Consider the following 20,516-nt stretch of genomic DNA (forward strand, 5'->3'; position numbering starts at 1 on the left):
TGCTCTGCAATTTAGCAAGCTCCAATTGGTGGTCCGTGTCCTTCTGCTTCTCTGACCTCTCCAAATCCAGCTTAGCCATGTTAAATTCAAGCTCCTTCTGCTTCTTGAATTCTAGCATTGCTTCAGCCCCAGAGCCATTCAGTGGAACAGAGGGCACATCAACATCATCATTGCTCTCTAACACAGCACTAGCAAACACACTACTGGTACTTGGGATACCCCCAGTACCATTGGAGCTATCATTAGAAGGCAAAGTCAGATTTCCCGCTAATCTTTGATCCTTTGGATAATTTTGGATTTAGTACCAGTGGCCAAGAGGCCCCTTTCGGGACAAATCTTTCTCAGTGTCTCGGACTTAGAGGTGCTTAAAGCAATGCCTGTAATTGCTTCCATACTATAAGAAAAGGCAGGTGACTTACAGTTAACTTAAGCTAACACCCTGTTGTGGGCCTCATTACGGATCCGGCGGTAACCCTGCCAGGGCTACCGGCGGGATGCCGCCGGACATGTAAATAATTACTGGCACCTGACTTCCCGGGGCCATCGGGCTATTCCAAGTCCAGCGGCCGGGAAGTCAGGCGCCGGCAATTTCGTTAATCCCCATTCCCATAGAGTCTGATAGTTCTCTATGGGAGGGGGGACACGGAAGCACCAGCAGCAGTGTTAACTGTGCTGGTGCTTCCGTGACGGCTTTGCCTGCTGTGACCACTGTGCCCGTCGGGGTCAGACCTGTCGGGCAACATAGTCAAAGACTAAGGGAAACATAGTTTCCCAGTACTGACAGTCTGAGGGAGGTGTATCCCCATAACAAGTGAGCAAAAGCCCAGGGGAGTTCAGCTGAAGGCTGGGCTCCACTGGAAAAAGTCAGGTTAGGGTAGTGCTCAGGGGAGTCACAAAGGGCAAGTGCCAGGGGAAAGAGGGGAAGGGAAAACAAGTGCGATGGACGAGGAGGAACAGATTCAGGTTAGTCAGGGAAGGGTGCCCAAGGGCAAGTGCTGGTTGGGGATGCTGAGGGGGACTGGTTGTGGAGGGCCTGGCGCCTGTAAGACTCTTAAGGGACCAGGCACCAGTTACAGAGGGACAGTAGCACAGGAGGTGGAGGGAGGAGGGGGAGAAAAGGAAAGTCTTGAGAGGTTTCCGGAACTAAGAAGATCTGGCTCATGTCTGAGGGGGGGCAGGGACGCCATTCCCTGGTCAAGTGGCACAGTGAGTAGAGCGCTCGCTTTGACATCCGTGCAGAGCCTGCTAACAGCAGGTTCGAATCCCGGCAGGGCCAAACTCAGCCTTTCATCCTTCAGTGGTCGATAAATGAGCACCACACACAGTGGGTAATAATAAGCAGCGCTCAGATACCTGAGGATTTGTAGCGCTAAATAAGTGCCAAATTATTATTATTATTATTATTATTATTATTATTATTATTATTCCAGAGGTAGGCTCCTGCCGAGGATAGGGATCTACAACCACTCTCTGCTTGGAGAAGCATCTGACCTGCCGCGAGTTGGAGCTAGAGGACCGGAGAACTCTAGCAGGGAGGTATTAAGGTAGAGAAAGCTGGATGTAGAGGTCCCAGGCCCCAGACAGCATTGTGGATGATGCAATTGGTCTTGAATTTGGTCCTTGTGTTCACCGGGAGCCAGTGAAGAGATTTTAGGGATGGAGGAATGGGGTCCCTGGGCCATGGATAAGTCTTGCAGCCCTATTCTGGATTAGTTAAAGTGGGCGAAGGGAGGAAAGAGGCAGAGGGAGGAAGAGGCTGTTGCAGTAGTCCAGCCTATAGAGAACCAGAGCTCTGGAGACATTGAGCTTCTGGGGGAAGGTGAGGAAAGGGAGAATGCCTCTGAGGAGATGGGGTTCAAAGTTGGACTTCTTAGCAAGGTCTGTGATGTGCGGAGAGAAGGAGAGAGAGGAGTCAAAGATTACCCAAAGGTTTTTAGCCTCACAAGAGGGTGAGGGGAGGTCAGTCAAGGAGGGTGGCCCGAGACTTGGGGGAGAAGGAGAGGGAGCAGGCGTCCCAATGAGAAGGATCTCTGTGTTACTGGCATTAAGGCAGAGATCATTAGCAGAGCACAACACATGAAAGGCAGTCAGGCAGTCGAGTATCAGAGAGGAAGGAGAGGAGGTAGAGGATGGAAGCCCCAAAGGAGTGCTGTGTGTCATCAGCACAACACTGGAAGAGAGGAGAGAAGGTGGAGATCACGTGGGCGAGAGGGGCAAGGTAGATGTTGAAGAGTCATTACAAAAGGATAGAGCTCTGAGGGATGCCACAGGTAGAGAGTGAGGTGGAGGAAAGGAACAGGCCCAATTGCACTTGGGAGGGTCAGTTTGAAAGGAAGGAGATCAACCACGCCATTGCCCGGTACATGATGCCTAGGGTATCACAGAGACAATTTATGAGGATGGGATGATTGACTGTGTCAAAGGCAGAAGAAAGATTGTGAAGGATCAGAACAGAGGGAGAGTTTGTGTTCAGGAGAGCAGTTTCCGTGCCTCTGGATTCTCTAAAGCCAGACTGGTGGTCGTGGAGGCAGCAGGCCGATTCGTTGTGGTGGGTCAGTAGGCAGATGACCAACTTCTCCATGAGTTTGCGCAAGAAAGGGGTGATAGAGATAGGGCGATAGTTAACCAGGCAAGAAGGGTCTGCAGACAGCTTTTTTAGGAGAGGGTGTACAAGAGCACCTGAGAGGTTGTGGGAAAGGGCCAGTGGCAAAGGAGTGGTTTCAGATGTCAGCCAGGGAAGGGGCGAGAGAGGAGATGTTGTCCTTGATAGTTCTGGAGGAGCAGGGGAGTACATGTTTGGAGGAGACTTTCATAGAGCGAACTACTCTAGAGACCTCATCCGGTGCAATGGGAGAGAAGGAGGAGAGTATGGAGTATGTGGGTGTCCGGGGGCCACGGGAGGCAAGAGAGGAGGGTGTGGGGAGGGGATTAGATGACAGTGAGGACAGGGTGTCCTGAGTTTTGGTGGAGAAGTGGGAGAAGTCTCGCTCTGATACTCTGCACTCTTTACTTCTTGGCTTATGGGGTATTTTCCCCTCTTTGCTGGGTATTTGTGCCCCTGTCATAGTGCTCTCTCTTTCAGGTTTATTTATGAATCTCTTTCTCACATTAACACAGTTCCACTTTATTGACTTCAACTTCAATGACTCGTCAATTTCACTGGGACGAGTTTCTCTTGATTTATAACGATTCTGACGGCCTCCCGTTTGCGCTGTTGCCGCCAACTCTCCAGGGGAATGTCGCTGCGGCCTGCAGTGCGCTTTGTTTGCTCTGGTTCTCCTTCTTGTCAACTCTGTCGGCGTCCCGCTCTTGGTCCTCTCTCTCCCTAGGACCTGGTACGGCTGCAGTTAAGCAGGCATCTTACTGCCTTGTAGATGAAGTGGATCCGGCATTGTTGGATGGGTGCACTGCCCACCACGAAGTCTTCGTGGCCACGCCACCACCGGGATTCAGATTCCTGTCTCCCTCTTTCCGCACTGCATGTAGACGCTGGGCCTCCAGCGTTTTGCTCTTGCATTGAGGCCACTTCTGAAAGTCGCAGTCTCCGGAGCTCTCCTTGGCTCCACCTCTCGCAGGTGTCACGGCATCAGAGGGCTTCTCCTCCTTATGCTCTCTGCTCCCTCTCTGGACTTCGCTACGTCTTGGGGACTTCTGTTCCTACTTCTTTCGGTCATCATTCTACTCGTCTGGTATATGAAATTCTCTCCTTAAAGAGACAGATCTTCATTCTTGCTTGCAGATGTCTATTTCAGTTTTGACTCTTGCCCAATCAGTGGCTTCAACAGTGTTCTGCATATCTGCCACCATGGGAAATGGCTTAGGGTGTTCCTCAAAGGAATGGGAGTCCTTTTCCTCCAAAGGGGGATTTTCTCCCGGTGATGTCCTACTTGCCTCGATGCATAGGGAGGGTGTTGGAGAGCGGGCTCACCTCCTTAGCCTCACAGGGGGAGGCGTTCCCCCATGGGGAGAAGGACGAATTTCCTTTATTCATCACATACCCTTGCCCTTACGCTTGTGGCTTCCACATGTTTATTGATAGGGAATCAGCTTAGAAAGTCGACATTTCCTTGTTCCTTCCCCTTTCGATGTTCTACGGTGAAACAGAAAGGGTGCAAGTCCAAGAACCATCTCATTACTCTTGCATTAATGTCCTTTCTTTAGCTCATCCAGGTGAATGGTGAGTGGTCCATAATCAACCTGAACTTTCTTCCAATCAAATAATATCTCAGATGCATAACAGCCCATTTAATAGCCAAGGCCTCAAGTTCCACCATAGCACATGATTGCTACCTTGGAAAGAGCTTCTTACTAGTATATAACACTGGTTGCTCATTTCCATTGTATTCTTGAGAGAGCACTGCCTCCAAACCCACCTTCGATGCATCTGTTTCTAATAGGAACTCCTTATAGAAGTCCAACATTTTAAGGACGGGTTCGGGACACAGCAAACTTTTCAGCCCATCAAAATTCGCTTGATCCTTTTTATCCCAGAGTAATTTCTGGGGTTTGGAGTTCTTTAGCTTATTCGTAAGGTTAGTGGCTAGGGTGGAATAATTTGGGATAAATCTCCTATAATAGACGGTTAACCCAAGGAAGGCCCGAAGATATATTTTGGTCTTTGGGGTAGGAGTTTTTTGGACCGCCTTTACTTTCTATTCCTGTGGTTGTATTAGGCCATTCCAGACGAAAAATCCCAGGTACTTCACCACGGATTGGGCCATATGACATTTCCTAGGATTTGTTCGTAACCTGGCTCTCCTAAGGGCACGAGTGATGGAATACAGGTGATGAATGTGCTCTGCCCAACTGTCACTATGAACGACTACTCTCCAAGTATGCCCCACATAATGCTGAGTATGGTTTTAGCACTTTGTCCATTAGTCACTGAAAAGTGGCTGGGGCTCAGTGCAGACCAAAGGTTAAAGCCTTGAATTGGAATAAACCTTGTGGCATTGAAAATTTTGTTTTTACCCTGCCAGCTGGATTTATGGGGACTTGCCAGTAACCCTTTGTCAACTCTAACGTTGATATAAACTTGCCCGTCCCCACCTTTTCGATCAGATAGTCAATCCTTGGCATAGGATAGTTGTCGAATGCTGAGATTGAGTTTAATTTCCGGAAGTCTATATAGAAACGCCGGGAATGGTCAGGCTTTGTGACTAAAACAATAGGGGAGGACCAAGGACTCTCAGAGGGATCGATGCTATCTGCCTTGAACATTTCCTCTATCTCCTCCTCGATTTATTTACAGGCTTTGGGAATCCTATAGGTTTTTAAATTAATGGTCTTCCCTGCCGGGGTTCGAATGTAGTGAAAGGAATCAGTCAACTTGCCTGGGTGTTCTGAAAATACCTAGGGAAACTGTGATGGTAGGTCACTAATGTTGGTGTGTTGGGGAGGTGATAGATCTGAGGAAACGGATGTGTTTCTATGATCAGAGTCAATAAGGAGGGCGGCCAAAGTAACCGTGGTATGCATATTATGGTCTATCTTCCACTCCTTCAGCATGTTGCCATGGTAGACCTTTGGTTTCTGACATCTATTGGGTTTGGAGATAAGATAATTCAAGCTGCCTTTTTTCCAAGACTTCATAAGGACCGTACCGTTAGGAAATCATCTTATTCTCTGACGTGGGAAAGAGAATTAAGACTGACTGTCTAACTAAGAAGGATCAGGTTACAGCGTGTTTATCGTAGACAGCTCACTGATGTTCTCTTACCGCTGTCATATGGGTTCATATCGGTACTCGGTTTCTGTGCGGTTTGGGAAGTTGGTAGAAGGGCCTCCTCTCTTTCTTCCCACATCTCTTTTAGCATGTCTAACACATCCCGGGGGTTCCCTCCCATATAGTAGTTCAAACAGGGAATATCCCAGGGAAGCTTGTTGAGTTTTCTGGAATGCGAACAATGCCCAGTGTCATGATACCTACATTTTCCAACTGTTTCCACCATTTTTCTGCAATATTCTTTTTAATTTCTAGTTGAAACTTTCTACCAAGCCATCTGTCTTGGGATGGCAGACTGATGTTCTTAAGGTTTTGTTATTAAGCAATTATAGTGCCTCTTGCATTAATCGAGACATAAAGGTAGTGCCTTGATCTGTGAGGATCTCCTTCAAAAAACCTACTCTCGATAGGAAGGGCAATAGGGGTTTTAACATTTGCTGCGTGGTTGTATTACTCAGGGGAAATGCATTTGGATAAATGAGTGGCATAATCCATGATCTTCGGGATAAAGCATGATAAAGTGGTTTCCCAATTTAGAATTCTCCAGTGGGCCTATGATATCCATCGTTATTCTCGAGAATAGAATGTCGTAGATGGATAACGGTTGTAATGGGGCTATCGCAAATGGAGTTGCTGCAGTCTTCTGACAGATCTCACAGGTCACAACAAAATGTTCAAAATCAGTGAAAACTCTCGGCCAGTAGAACTTTGGAATTATCTGACTGGGTTTTTCCCACCCGTTGATGAGCTGCTGTCAGACGTGAATGAGCTAGCACCAGAACAATTTGCCTATTTGTTCGTGGGAACAACTAGTTGTGTTTGACATATTCCCTCTGGTGTTATATCCCCCTTATACAACCCCTTTTTTAAGAAAAAGAAGTGACTTGTTTGGCTGCATCTGGCTTCTTCACTGGTAACTTTGCTAAAGGCCTCTGCGAGGACCGGGTCTTTCCTCTAGGCAAAGGCCAGATCAGGTAAGGGGGGCACCTCTTCTATCTCTTCTTGGCAGGTGTCGACTAGGGGAAGATTGGCCTCTCCGAACCCTCTTGATCCTCTAAGTTTCTTTTTGTACCTCAACCTCTTGGGGTACAGGAAACATGGTTTATTTGAGGATCTCTTGTGCTACCTTCTCTACCTCTTTTACAGTATAGGGTTTGTTTCCGTGGTTGTGTAGAAGAATTGTAATATCCCCTCGAAAGTCAGGATCAATGACTCCTGCCATAAAATCCATTCCCTATCTCCTCGCCAAGCCTGATTTCAAATCTAGTCTAATATAGGTACCTTAGGGTGGGCCAGGGTAAGGTCAGTGGGAATCGGGTGTCCCGGTACGGCTGTGGGTAAGCAGATGTCTCGCTGCCTCCTCAACATAGTGGTTTCGGCATTGTTGGGCAGGTGCAATGCCCACTACAAAGTCTTTGTTTTCACGCCACCACCAGGATTCGGATTCCTGTATCCCTCTCTCCTCACTGCATGTAGGTGCGGGGCCACATTTGCAGGCTCCGTGGCGCTCCATGGATCCATCTCTTGCAGGTGCCAGTGTCAGGGGGCCCTTCCCCTGCTTACGTGCTGCGCTCCCTCTCTGGACTTAGCTAAGTCTTGGCGAGTGCTGTTCCTCCTTCTTCTTGGCCATCATTCTACTTGTCTCAGTTATATGGAAGTCTCTCCTTAAAGAGACAGATCTTTTTTCTTGCTTGCAAATGTCTTTCAGTTTTGGCTCTTTACCAGTCCCTGGCTTCAGTAGTGTTCTGCATATCTGCCATCATGGGAAATGGCTTAGGGAGGTTCTCACATGAATGGTAGTCCTTGTCCCCAAATCGGGAGTCTCTCCCGGTGCGGTCCCACTTGCAGTGACTCCTAGAGAGGGTGTTTTGCAGAGCATGCTCACCTCCCCAGTCTCACAAGTGGGTGGGGGCTCCCCTTTGGGAAGAAGGGACAAATTCCCCTGATTCGTTACACCATACTTGATTTTTTAATTCTGCAAGCGTTTCACTGAGGACCTCTGATTACAATACTTCTAAAGCTGAGCAAGAATAGTGCTAATGTCATTGCTTGGTTTACACAGTAAAATTCTATCCCATCTGTTGACTCACAGGTTTCTTCCATTACCTTTAATGGACTTGCTCAACCAATTAGGGAACATACCGGATAGATATACCCAGATCGATCTCGGGAGACTTTCATATGTCTTGACATTGCTCGCCCAACCACTCTGTGGTAGACATGTGGTTAAATACAGAAAATGTGTTTGAGTCTCTTGAATGGCCTTTTATGTTTTTGGTCTTGCAGAGGATTCTCCTCTCTAGTCTCCTTGCCATATAAGGAACCACTGACTAGAGCCTAAGTGTATGTCTGTGCTTCTGAGCCTTTGTTATCTACCGTCAGAGCCCATCTGCTTTGCTTTACAGATCATTGCATTAGTAGGAAGTAGTACGGGCAAAGTAAGAGACAGTTCATGCTTAGAGTGTTAGTCAAACGTATTGAACAGCCAAGTTTTCAACAGTCGCTTGAATGCTGGGTAGGATGGCTCATTTCTTAAGTGTTGAGGTAAGGAAATCCACAGGACGGGGGCTGCGGTGCTGAAACGACCCCCTCCTGCTCTAGCTAGTTTAAAACGTGGAACAGCTAGGGTGAGCTTGTCAGAGGAGCGGAGTTAGCGACAGTGTTGTTTCTTTGTGATGCAATGGTTCAAGTACATGGGGGCTTCATTGTAGATGCATCTGTGCACTATAGTCAATGCTTTGAAGTCAATCTGTGGCTTTTGGTAGCCAATGGACTTCTCGTCGAGTTGCAGAAATGTGGTTCGATTTACGGAGGCCCAGAGCTGCCCGGAGAGCTATGTTTTGAAGCCGCTGTACTTTAGCTAGATTGGACGTGGATGTGCCTTTGAATAGGGCATTACAATACTCTAGTTTGCGCAGGATAATGGCTCAGGAGAGTGTGAGGCAGTTGTTGGAGCTGATGAATTGTCTGCTTAATGAGATACGTTTGGCGATGTGGGAGGTTGAGGATGTCAGAGCATTGACATGCTTTGTCATAGTTAATTCCGTATCGAGGTAAACTCCCAGGGTTTTGGCATGTTTGAGGACAGGAAAGGAAGAGTCGTCAATGATGGAGGCGTAGGAGGGGTTGAGAACTTCTAGGCGAGTGGGAGAGCCTACAATGAGTAACTCTGTCTTCTCATCATTGAGGCAAAGGTAATGGGCAGCCATCCAAGACTGAATGATGCAGAAGACTTTGTTAATGGTGTTAGTCATTAGTGTAGTTGCCGGAGAGGGGGATGAGAATTTGCATGTCGTCCACAAAGTTGGTGTTGGTGATGCCTAGGGTGTCAAGTATGTCAAAGAGGGGTTTAGGGTAGGTGTTGTAGAGGGTCTGGGAAATGCACGAGCCTTGTGGGACAACAAGAGGGACAGGGTCAGCTGAGTGGTTGTCAGTAAATACTCTGGAGGTACGGTCACTTAGGAAGGATTTGATCCATCGGACTGCCTCTGTGGGAAGTGGAAGATCCCAGAAAGGTTTTGACAGAGTAGGTCATGATCCACGAGATCAAATGCAGTGGAGAGGTCTAGGAAGAGTAGGATCGCAGTATTGCCAGCATCTCTTATGCTGTCAAGTTGCATTTTTAGATTGATAAGGACCGTTTCAGTACTGTTTCGGTCGGAAACCAGATTGTCAGATGCCAAGGAGTGTTCCAAGAATTGCTGGCTTTGTAGTTAGCGATGCGGTATAGGATTTTGAGCAGGAAGAGTACTGTGGTAATGGGCCTGTAGTTGGTAGGTACTGTCAGGTCCAGGGATTTTTTTTTTAGTTGGGCCAGGACACAGGGTGCTTTAATAGTAGTGGGTATTTTGCATGAATTGAATGAGGAGTTAACAAATTCAGTAATGATTGGGGTAAGGCTGGGGGTGCAGATCTTTATGATGTTGGCAGGGCAGGTATCCCCTTTGCAATTGGAATGTTTGAGGGCCTGGATGGTAATCAGAACAGATGTCTGTGATTTCACCAAATCCATTTCACCTAAAGGTGAAATCTTCAAAAAAAAAGTCTTCAAATGTTTTATTATGCAGGAGAGACCCCTCTGCCCCCACCTTATCCTATCCCCTTACCCCACTCTATCTGTTTTAAAATATACCTACTTACCTAACCAATTTGAAGGGAAAAAAAATCGAAGATTTCTGATTAGGTGAAACAGTACACTCCCATTCAGAACAGCTACTTGGGATACAGATTGAAAGGAAAAGCTAGGAACTGGCTTCGGAGGGGCGGTGGGGGCTAAGCTTAGCTGGTATTGAGTGGACTGCTGCGTAGGTTTGGCAGTGAGTAGGGCTTTCTTAGTCTTTATTTTGTTACAGAGTAAATTGATCTTGGTAGTTAGAGCAGTTTGAATAGTGGTGCACCACGCTTTGTCAGGCTGAAATAAGGATGTTTGTGCACAAGGGTTTTCTAATTCACACAAGATTGCAAAGAGTTCCTTGCTGTTGGAGCTTGCCGTGCTAATTCGGTTGTTATAGGAGGAGCTTTAGTCAATAAAATAGTGACCTTGTAGGTCTTGGAAGTGGTGGCGAGTAGGCAGGCATTCTTGAGGGTGGGGTGTTTCTTATGTGGATGCTCAATGGCTCTTTTCTGTCTGTGGAGCAGAACTAGTTCATATGTGAACCAGATGTTAGTGGGATTGAAAGGTTTCAGAGATTTGTTTATGAAGGGAGCATGTTGATCTAGCATGACTAGGAAGCTGTCATGGTCGTGGTTGGCGAGGGCCGTGGGGCTCTTGCAGTTGGGAGGCCGTGTTTCAATGAGAGTAAACAAGGTGGGTTTGAGAGTTTCATGAGTGAGCATCTGAGTACTTTTTTTGCTAGGATTTGGCTGGGTGGTGGTCGGGTGTTGTTCGAGGGGTTTCGAGTTTAAATTCAATCAGATGGTGATCGGACCATGGGACTTGGCTGCTGAGGGATATATCAATGGTCAAATTATTTGTAAGTATCCAGTCAAGGGTGCAACCTTTCATGTGGGTAGGCGCAGAGACAAGTTGTCAGAAGTTCATGTCATTGAGGGCTTGGACCACAGTGGTAGCTTTATGATCTGTGGGATCATTGAAACCCAGATTGAAGTCACCTAAAATTATGCATTTGGTGGCTGGTTTGAGGAAAGGTGTTATGAGGAGGGGGATTTCAGAGACAGGTGAGCTGGAGGCATTAGGTTGCCGGTAGAGAAGGAGAATGGTGAACGAAGTCTTGGAATTAGTCTTAAGTTTAAATAATAGCGTTTCAAATCCCTCAGTAGGAGGCAGAGGAATGGAGTGGATATGGAGGTCATATTTGTAGATGACAGCGACTCTGCAACCAATGGCGTTCGCACGGTCCGTTCTGTGGATTGAGTAGTTGGGGGTAGGGGGGAAAGCAATGCTGAGCATAGGGCCTGAGGCACTATGTAGCCAAGATTCTGTGATGCCTAGTAGGTCAATTTGGTTGTCGATGATGAGGTCATGAGCTTCTATAGCGTGGGTGCCCAGGGTTCTGATGTTCATAAGGGCGCAATTAAGTAGTTTGTTTTGGTCAGTAGGAGATGATTGGTTGGCATGCTGACTCATGGTAGGGGGAAGGTGTTCAGGTGGTAGAGGTTGCGAGGTCTGGTGGGATAGCCTAAGCAGTCTGAGGTTGGTTGTGATAGGGTAGGAGAGCTGTTGGAGATCAACAGGGTGCTGGGAATTTCTAGAGCTGAGGTTGTGTAATCTTAGGGCTTCTGAAGGGGTGGAGAAGTGGTCATGGGTTTAGGTCTGGGGGTTGCAAGTTGTTCGAGGGACTGAGCAGGTGGCAGGGCACTCATGGGCTTCAGCAGCACAGGATGCTGGGCACTCATGGGCTTGGCTAGCATGGGTGGCAGGGCATTCATGGGCTTGGGTAGCACAGGATGCAGGGCACTCATGGGCTTGGGTAGAATAGGTGGCAGGGCACTCATGGGCTTGGATATCTTGGGTGGCAGGGCACTCAAGGGCTTGGATGGCAGGGCACTCATGGGCTTGGGTAGCATGGGTGGCAGGGCTCTCGGGCTTGGGCAGTGCAGGAGGCAGGGCACTCATGGGATTGGGCAGTGCAGGAGGCAGGGCACCCATGGGCTTAGGGCAGGTAGGTGACAGGGTGCCAGTGCCGCTTAGTGGTCTTGGGTTGCTTGCAAGCTTTGACAGGAAGTTGCTTGGGTAGGGCGAGATTGCATAAGAGTGGGGGAGGAAGTGCAGGATGTTAGACTGAATGAAGGGTTTAGCAGGGGACAGGAAGAAAGTGGCCCTGATATGGGGCTCTGTGGGCATATCTCCTACACCAAAACAGGTGTTCAAGGCTGTAGGGGTACAGAGATAGAATTCCCAGAGTAGATGAGCAAAGCAGGTGGGCCATAAGTAGAGACTAACAGGTTGCTGGGGTGCATATTGTTATTGGGTGAAACACCCATAGCATAATCCTTGGATGAGGCACACAGAACATTGTAATCAGAAGGGGCATACAAGGCAGTGCCATCATGCTACTTTGTAGTCCGGTTGGGCACATTTCAGGCAAACATATGGGGCGGCACATGTGGCAGTGTTGAGAGCTGGGGCACGGCATGGCAGTGGTATCTAGCGAAGCGCATGCATCACTTTGCAGTGAGGTGGAGCATGTAGCGAGCTAACAATTGGAGCGGCTGAGGCACGTGAAGCAGTAACATCAAGCGAGTCATGTAACAAAATAGAGGTAACATCAGGTTCATTTGGAGCACCAAACGACATACACGGGTTGAAGGCATTTATAGATGGTTTCATTGCGCGGTCAGCTGTTGATGATGGCCGGGGTGAAGGAATGCAAACAGTAGGGGCAGGGCATATGTTGGGTATGGGTAAGAGTAGAGAAGGTTGCTTCTGAGCAAGATTGTGTTTGCTCACCAGGGTGGTGACTTGATGTGTGCTGCTGGGAGTATGCGATGCTGAAGAGTACAACGCAGTGAGGGTAGGTTGCGCAATGGACGGGACTGATTTATGCAGTGTGTGCAGCTGAGAGGGAATCATACCAAAATGTCACCACGATTGTTGCGACAATACTAATACTGCGCCTGAGCGCAGTACAAAAATCATGACCCCCATTACCCTGACTAAGGTGAGCAGGGATTGCGGGGGTGGCCTCTGCTCTCCTTAGTCAGTGTAATGGGGGCCGGGGGTTGCAAGGGTGTCCCCCGCTTAGCATTAAGGTAAGCGGCGCATTAAAAAAAAAAGGACCCCTGCTGTGGCAGCACTGCCCCACATAAGTGGGAGGAACTGACGCTGCAGGGGTAAAAGCAGTCGGTGGCGTACACAGTGCTGCAGTAAAGGTAAGTGGGGGATGCAGGTTGGAGGATTGCGGGCTGGGTCCTGCGGGCAAAAGTGATCTATCTGATCACTGCGCCGCGCCGTAATTGGAGTCGACATTTTCATCGGCGGAATTATGGGCGGTGCAGTGATCACATAGATTCGCTGAGAGAGAGGGTTAGGATAGTGGATGGCAGCGTGCAGACACATTGTGAGTGGGGGCAGGGGCAGGTTATGTGTTAGGGGTGAAACAAGGAGCCTGGATGCAGGGAGTGGAGCTGAGATGCAGTGGACAGAAAGAGGCGTGTATGAATCAGCATGGGACTTACTTACGTTAGAGACCATGAAGGGGCCGATACATGGTAGGATTTTTCTGGTGGGCAGCGTGGCAGCGAAGGAGCATGGAACAGAGAGTTGTGCCCAGGAATCCAGGTCCTGACTGGTCCCCACAGGAAGTGGCCTTGCTTTTGGGCCTTCCTGAGCTGGGCCTGCTGGCTGTGGATACTAGCAGCAGATAGGCTGATACTGGGCCAATCACAGTGCAGCTGAGGCGGGAGCTGTGCAGAGACACTCGGGGGGGGCTCTCCAGAGGACATGGTGGTGGCCATCTTGGACAGAGTGCCTTCTCCTTCCTTTAACTTAGGTTCCCTGGTTACGATATCCCTTCCATTATTGATTAACCCTGTGTTATTGAGGAAGGGAAGGGCTTTGACAGCTCCATTGGACTCCACATCAGTTAATGAAAGTCTGCAGTGTGGTCCCTGATGGAAGTCACTAAATGAGTGCGGGAAGAATTGGGCTCGGGTGATGTCAGGAGTAGGTCTGCTATCCTGGAACCCATGTTGCCAGAATATCTAGTACATTATAATTATATGAGGTCCCAGCTCTTGCAAAGATGGCTTGACGGGTCTATAGATGGATCTCGCTTCTATCTCACTTATGGTAAGAATCTCCATAATTCGATATGATCATACTACCCCACAATTTCTATACCTTTTTACTTCTATTCCCGTGGACCTGGGCATGCTAACACTATATTAAATTAGGATATTTGTGTTCTTCTCTATGAATGTGGCAGCCTTGGAGTGCATGATTTTCTTCCCAGCTGAAGTACCTACTAATCAAACTGACATGGGCCAGGAAACTCTCCAGATGAAGTTAGGATATTTTCATTCTACCCTATTCTTATGTGGTGCTCTTGGAGTCCATGATTTTGAAAAGCTACTATCTATTTTCCCAGACTCGCCATTCTATGCCTTTGTATGGTACGCTCCCAGGGGGACAGCATGTACAATTGAAATAGGTAATGGCTGCATCTGCCACTCTGGAAACTGCACTGTTAGGGTTCCCTCCTGCCAGGAAAGAGAAGATTACAACAGTATCCACAACAAATTGTGGGTGGTCCATACAGCATGCTTATATCGTCAACCCTTCCCATTGAGCTTTTTTAATTATTCATTTGCTGGATTAAAGCTATTCTCCTCACTTTGCTCCCAATATAGTAAGGACACTTTAATAAGCTAGGGTTGATGAAAATACATGATCTGTATATGAACAACTAATTTCTATTGATAGATTTAGAGATCTGAGACGATCCATAGCTATATATATTGTGTAAATTTACAAGCTGAAAAGTGTATAGTCTAGATCCTTCACTGAAGTGCCACCAGATAGCAGTAATGAAATATATTATTCAGTCAAACTCTCGCTATAAAGCTACTTACTCCATTTATAGGCTGATTTCTGAGTGTGCTGTTATGTGCTTGATGTTGCTTCCATTTCCATATATTTTTCCGTTATTTAAAGTGCTCAATAATAGAATTTAAAAAGCATATAGAGGAAATCGCCACAAAGGTCTTTTGGTAAATTTCAAAACTTTTATTCGAGGGGATTGGGTCCTCCGACATATTCCATATCTATGACAGGTAATGTCCACAGCTGTGCTGCTTCGGAAAATCTTTGGCGTCTGCGTCCTGCATCGATGATGTCGGTGCGCCGTCCCCGAGGACCTCCTCCGAAGGCTGACGTAACCCGATGTGATAAGTAGGACGCCCATAGCCTCAGTTCCGTTTTTTCCGCGAACGTGTTCGCTTCGTGAATCTCGGTGCACCTCGACTCGTTGGAGTTTGCTGTTTTCAATTCTCGGTTCGTTGAACCTGTTCGGTTTGTGAAGACCTGTTCGTGGCAATGTCTTTCTCATTTTACACCCCGCGTCTGGGCTTCAAGAACCGCGGGGACTGTGGGTCCAAGATGTCGGTCACAGACTCGCACGACGCCTGCCTCTGGTGCCTCGGGGAGGCCCACGATACGGACGACTGTGTCGACTGCCAGTCGCTCACGGCAAAGGCCTTGCGGGAACGCAAGAAGAAGCTGTCGGTAGGCCGGGTGTCTAAGCCCCGGAAGTCGAGGTCTGTGGGGCTTTCGACGGATGACTGGAGGGGTGACTCTCCGCGTCATCGTCGGAAGTCTAGTGGGTCTCCTTCCAGGAGTCGGTCTCGCCACTCCTCCGCCTCTTCGAGGCATTCCCGGAAGCACCAGCATAGGTGGCCTTCACCACCCTCTTCCGCGGACTCCACCCGTCGGCGGGTCGCTTATCCCTCCATGCAAGCGACACCGGAGGAATGGCCTTCCTTCGGGAAGCAGATGCTAGCGATTCTTGAATCGCAGGGCACCGGTCCGTCCGTGCCTCCGAGTGGGGTCGGTCGGCACCGGTCGAGAGACACCGCCCGTACGCCTTTGGGCTCGGGTGGTCGGCACTGCTCGCGGGAGAGGTCCCGCTCGGACAAGGGTAGCCGTTCTCGCCAGGCCCGTTCCAGGTCCCGGTCCTCAACGCGCTCGAGACCGCGTGATCCTGTGCCGTCTTCGAAGAAGACGTCGACTACTGTGGCACCGAGGTCATCGACGATTTCTCTCGAGGCTTTGCCTCTGAGGGGGTCGTCGAGAGACACGCTCGGAGCTCCGGCTTCGAGGCCTGTGTCGACGCCGCCGATGCTGGCGGTGCTGCAGCTGACGTTGACGCTGATTCGCTCGACGTCAAAGCCTTTTCTGTCGATGCCGGCGCCGACTCGTTCGGCGCCCTCGACGCCTTTCGAGTCGGTGGTGTCAGAGGGGCCTCGTGGCATGAGGTTTGCCCCTAGAAAGGTTATGGCTAAGGTCAGGCACTGCTTTGGTCCGCAGAGGTCTTCCTCTCCCCGCCCGGAGTACATTTCAGAGGGTGATGAAGGCTCTGACGGGGGCTTGGTTCCGGCTACGGTTCCAGATGACCTTATCTCGGGCCATAGTCAGTTTGATGATCTGCGGCAGTCGCTGCATGATGCCAGTGGTCTGGACACCTCTCCGGAGGTGGAGTTTTGTAGGCCGGAGCCTGGCACTCATGCTGATTCTTCATATCAGCGCCTTATGTCTCGGGTCACCGAGTACTTGGGTTGGTCAGCTCCCCAGGGGAGTTCGTTCAGGATGATCTCATGGACATCCTTGATCTCGGTCCCTCCACTGACCCGGTTTTGCCTTTTCATATGGCTATGCAGAGAAGGGTGGCGGTGGCGTGGGCAAGTCTTTGTCGCTAAAATACCGTCCAGCCAGTAGCGACCCCTGCTACTTGTCTAGGCACCCCACTCCGGAGAGTTTGGTGGTGCAGGCGGCTACGGCCCCGGCAAAGCAGGCGTCGTATCCTACCATCCCTCCGGATAGGGACGACAAACGTTTTGCCGGCTGGGCCGAAGAAAGTGTTTTCTTCAGGGGGTATGGCGCTTCAGGCGGCCAACTTCATATGTGCCTTGTCTCGTTTCACACACACTCTGTGGAACTGTGTTGCATTAGCGGCTGAACATATTCCTGAAGGGGACGAACGAGATGATTTCTTTGCTATGGTTCAGGATGGCAAGGATGCTATGTGTGAGGCTGTTCAGTTGGGTTTGGACTTGGCCGATTGTGTCAGCCGGTCCATGGCGGCGAGCACCGTAATGCGCAGGTTTGCGTGGTTGCGGAAGTCTGGGTTCGCTCCTAAAGTGCAGTCCCGGCTCCTCAACATGCCCTTTGACGGTGAACACCTTTTTGGCAGCAAGGCTGACGAGAGTCTTGAGAGGTTGCAGACCTCCAAAGCTGCAGCGAAGTCGTTGGGCGCTGCAGTTCGCCAACCTCCGCCTTTTCGTCCTAGGGGACAGCAATGGAGGGGAGGTTCCTTTTGCTATTACTCGGCCTTCAGTAAAGCGAGGGGAGCTAGCAGTCAAAGAGGCCATCGTAAGAGTGCCAGAGGTGGAAATAAAGGTGCTTGAGGTGCCAAGGCCGCTCGGGCAGTTGCCTCTTTACCCTCAGGCAACGCCGCAGCCGCTACCACTCAGTCATGAGGCCAGGTCCCATGGTTCGCCGGTTGGGGGAAGGCTGGCGCAGCATCTTGTAGAGTGGCAAGCCATTACTTCGGATGTGTGGGTTCTGGAATCATAACCCACGGCTACTGTCTTCCTTTTCGGCAGAGGCCTCACGACAACCCACCAGGGAACCTCTCTTTGAAGTGTCCGGATCCGCTCCTTGCGCAGGAAATTCAAGCCCTGCTGGAGAAAGGCGCCGTAGAACTGGTGCCTGTAGCGGAGAGGAACAAGGGATGGTATTCCCCTTATTTTTTGATTTCAATGAAAGACGGGGGATTGAGACCCATCATGGACTTGCGCGTTTTGAACTAACTCCTCAGGAAGGACAAGTTCAAGATGGTGACTCTTTCTCAAGTCCTCCAGGCCCTTCAAATTCAGGACTGGTTGGTGTCTCTCGACCTCAAGGATGCTTACTTCCATGTGCCGATCCATCCCAAGCACAAGAAGTACCTGAGGTTTGCGGTTGGCGACTTTCAGTTTCGGGTCCTGCCGTTCGGATTGACCTCCCCCCGAGGGTTTTCACCAAGCTCATGGTGGTGGTGGCAGCGCATCTCAGGAAAGGGGGGATTCACGTCTACCCCTACCTGGACGATTGGTTGATCAGGGGGAGCTCCGCGGAGCAAGTTCTGGATCATCTGTCCGTCACCTGCCACTCCCTTCACAGGCTGGGCTTCTCCCTCAATTTAAAGAAGTCCCATTTGGCACCAACGCAGCGGCTCCAGTACATCAGAGCAGTGCTCGACACGTCCCTGGGGCTGTTTTTTCCTCCTCAGGTGAGGGCTCTTCACATTCAGCAGTTAGTGCACAAGTTTCAGTTTGCCCAGGATCTCCCAGCGTCCGAGTTCTTGAGACTGCTCGGCCTCATGGCATCCTGCATTCTTCTGGTGCCAGAGGCTCGTCTGCGGATGAGATTTTTGCAGTGGGCACTCAAGCTCCAGTGGTCTCAGTCCTCCGGCAGGCTGTCGGACCCTGTTCAGGTGCCGTCCTCGGTAGCCCGGGACCTTCTGTGGTGGGCCGTCGAGGGCAATCTGATGAAGGGGGCCCCATTTTGGCTGCCCTGGCCGGAGGTGACGATCGTGACGGACGCATCCCTCACGGGATAGGGAGCTCATGCCAACGAGTTGACAGTCAGCGGTCGTTGGTCTCCGTCGGAGTCCAGACTCCATATCAATCTGTTGGAGCTGAGGGCCGTCAGGCTAGCCCTCAAGGCTTTTCTGCCGACTTTGCGCGGAACGAGTGTCCTGATTCTAACGGACAACACGGTGGCCATGCACTACCTCAACAAAAAGGGGGGGCAGGGTCACTTCCTCTGTGCAGGGAGGCGATGCAGCTCGAGTTCTGGGCCATCCAGCAGGAAGTTTCGATCTCGGCTGTTCATCTGGCTGGAGACGACAACGAGACGGCAGATGCTCTGAGCAGGCAGAGCACGATCTCTCACGAGTGGGAGCTGGCTCAGGAGATTCTCCTGGAGATTTTCGCCCTTTGGGGGACCCCTCAATTGGATCTCTTCGCCTCCACTGTCAACCGGAAGTGCGAAAGGTTTTGCTTGCGGGAAAAGGAGCCTTAGGAGACGCGTTCGTGGTGGAGTGGTCATTCCCACTGCTGTACGCGTTTCCTCCAGTCCCCATCATCCCGCAAGTGCTGCGAAGGTTACGGAAGTTCGGTTCCCGGATGATCCTCATTGGTCCGGCGTGGGCTCGGAGGACGTGGTACCCGGACCTTCTCGACTTGTCCATCTGCCCTCCACGTCGTCTTCCCTACCGAGACGATCTGCTCTCACGGGAGGGGGGGGGGTCAGGTTCTCCATCCAGAGGTCAGATCCCTCAACTTTAACGCTTGGCTTCTGAAAGGTTGAGGTATAAGGATTGGGACCTCCCTGAAGACGTGATGGAGGTGTTGCTCTCGGCCAGGCGGCTGGCAACAAAGTCTCTGTACCGTTGCCGTTGGAAAAAGTTCTGCGACTGGTGCAGAGCTCAGAATGTGGATCCTTTTGAATGTGACATTCCCATGGTTTTGTCTTTTTTGCTTTCTTTGGCCCACAGGGGCTTGCAAGTGGGGACCATTAAAGGTTACCTGGCGGCGCTGTCCATATTTAAGCGCTCGTCTGAAGATTGTTCCTATTTTAAGATTCCTTTAATTTCGCAGTTTTTGAAAGGGCTCACTAATGTGTTTCCTCAGTCACTTTTTTTGGTGCAAGGTTGGGATTTGAACCTTGTTCTTAAGTTTCTTATGGGTGCTCCGTTTGAGCCTTTACATTCTTGCCCTTTGAGGCTGTTGACTTGGAAAACTGTGGTTTTGGTTGCGGTTACTTCCGCTCGCAGAGTGAGTGAGTGAGTTACAGGCACTTTCAGTTAAGCCACCCTTCACTGTGTTTCATAAGGACAGGGTTGTCCTTGGAGTTCGTCCTTCTTTTCTTCTGAAGGTGGTTTCGGAATTTCATTTGAGCCAGAAGGTTGTTCTTCCGGCGTTCTATCCTCCTCCACATCCTGGTAAGGAATAGGAGATGCTCCATAGGCTTGATCCTCGGAGAGCGTTGAGCTTTTATATCTCGCGCATGTCCCGGGTCAGAGTGGACAATCAACTTTTCATTGGTTATACTGGAAAGCATTTGGGACAAGCTGTGGCGAAACAGACTTTGTCTCGTTGGATTATTTTAGCTATCTCCGAGTGTTACCGCATGGCGGGTAAGGACCCTCCGGCTGGCTTGCGGGCCCATTCTACCAGAGGAGTGGCTGCGTCCACTGCTCTGCAGAGGGGAGTTCCTATTCGTCACATCTGTGATGCAGCCACCTGGGCTTCAGTACATACTTTTGTACGTCACTATTCCCTCGATTCCATCAGAGGGCAAGATCTGGCCTTTGGCAAGGCAGTTCTCTATTCCGCAATTTGATTGGGCATGCTAAATTTGTATTCTAAATTCTTTCCCACCTCCTTGCTTGGTACTGCTTTGGGAGTCTGTGATAAATATGGAATACGTCGGAGGACCCAATCCCCTCGAAGAACAAGTTACTTTCTTACCTGGTAACGTTCTTTCGATGGGATGGTCCGACTGCGTATTCCATATCGCTCCCTCCCTGCCTTCCCCGCTGCAGAATTTCTTTTGCGATTGCAGCTT

The 20,516-nt window shown here is 49.9% G+C and overlaps 1 protein-coding gene across 9 annotated transcripts in view; it reads left to right on the plus strand.

Moving 5' to 3' along the window:
- The window catches only part of TRMT2B (tRNA methyltransferase 2 homolog B), a 584,889-nt gene that overhangs the window by 104,528 nt on the left and 459,845 nt on the right, over positions 1-20,516 (plus strand). The window lies entirely within an intron of this gene.

Source organism: Ambystoma mexicanum, chromosome 5p (assembly GCF_040938575.1).
Source record: "Ambystoma mexicanum isolate Mex_15411 chromosome 5p, UKY_AmexF1_1, whole genome shotgun sequence".
In the NCBI taxonomy this organism is placed as follows: domain Eukaryota; kingdom Metazoa; phylum Chordata; class Amphibia; order Caudata; family Ambystomatidae; genus Ambystoma; species Ambystoma mexicanum.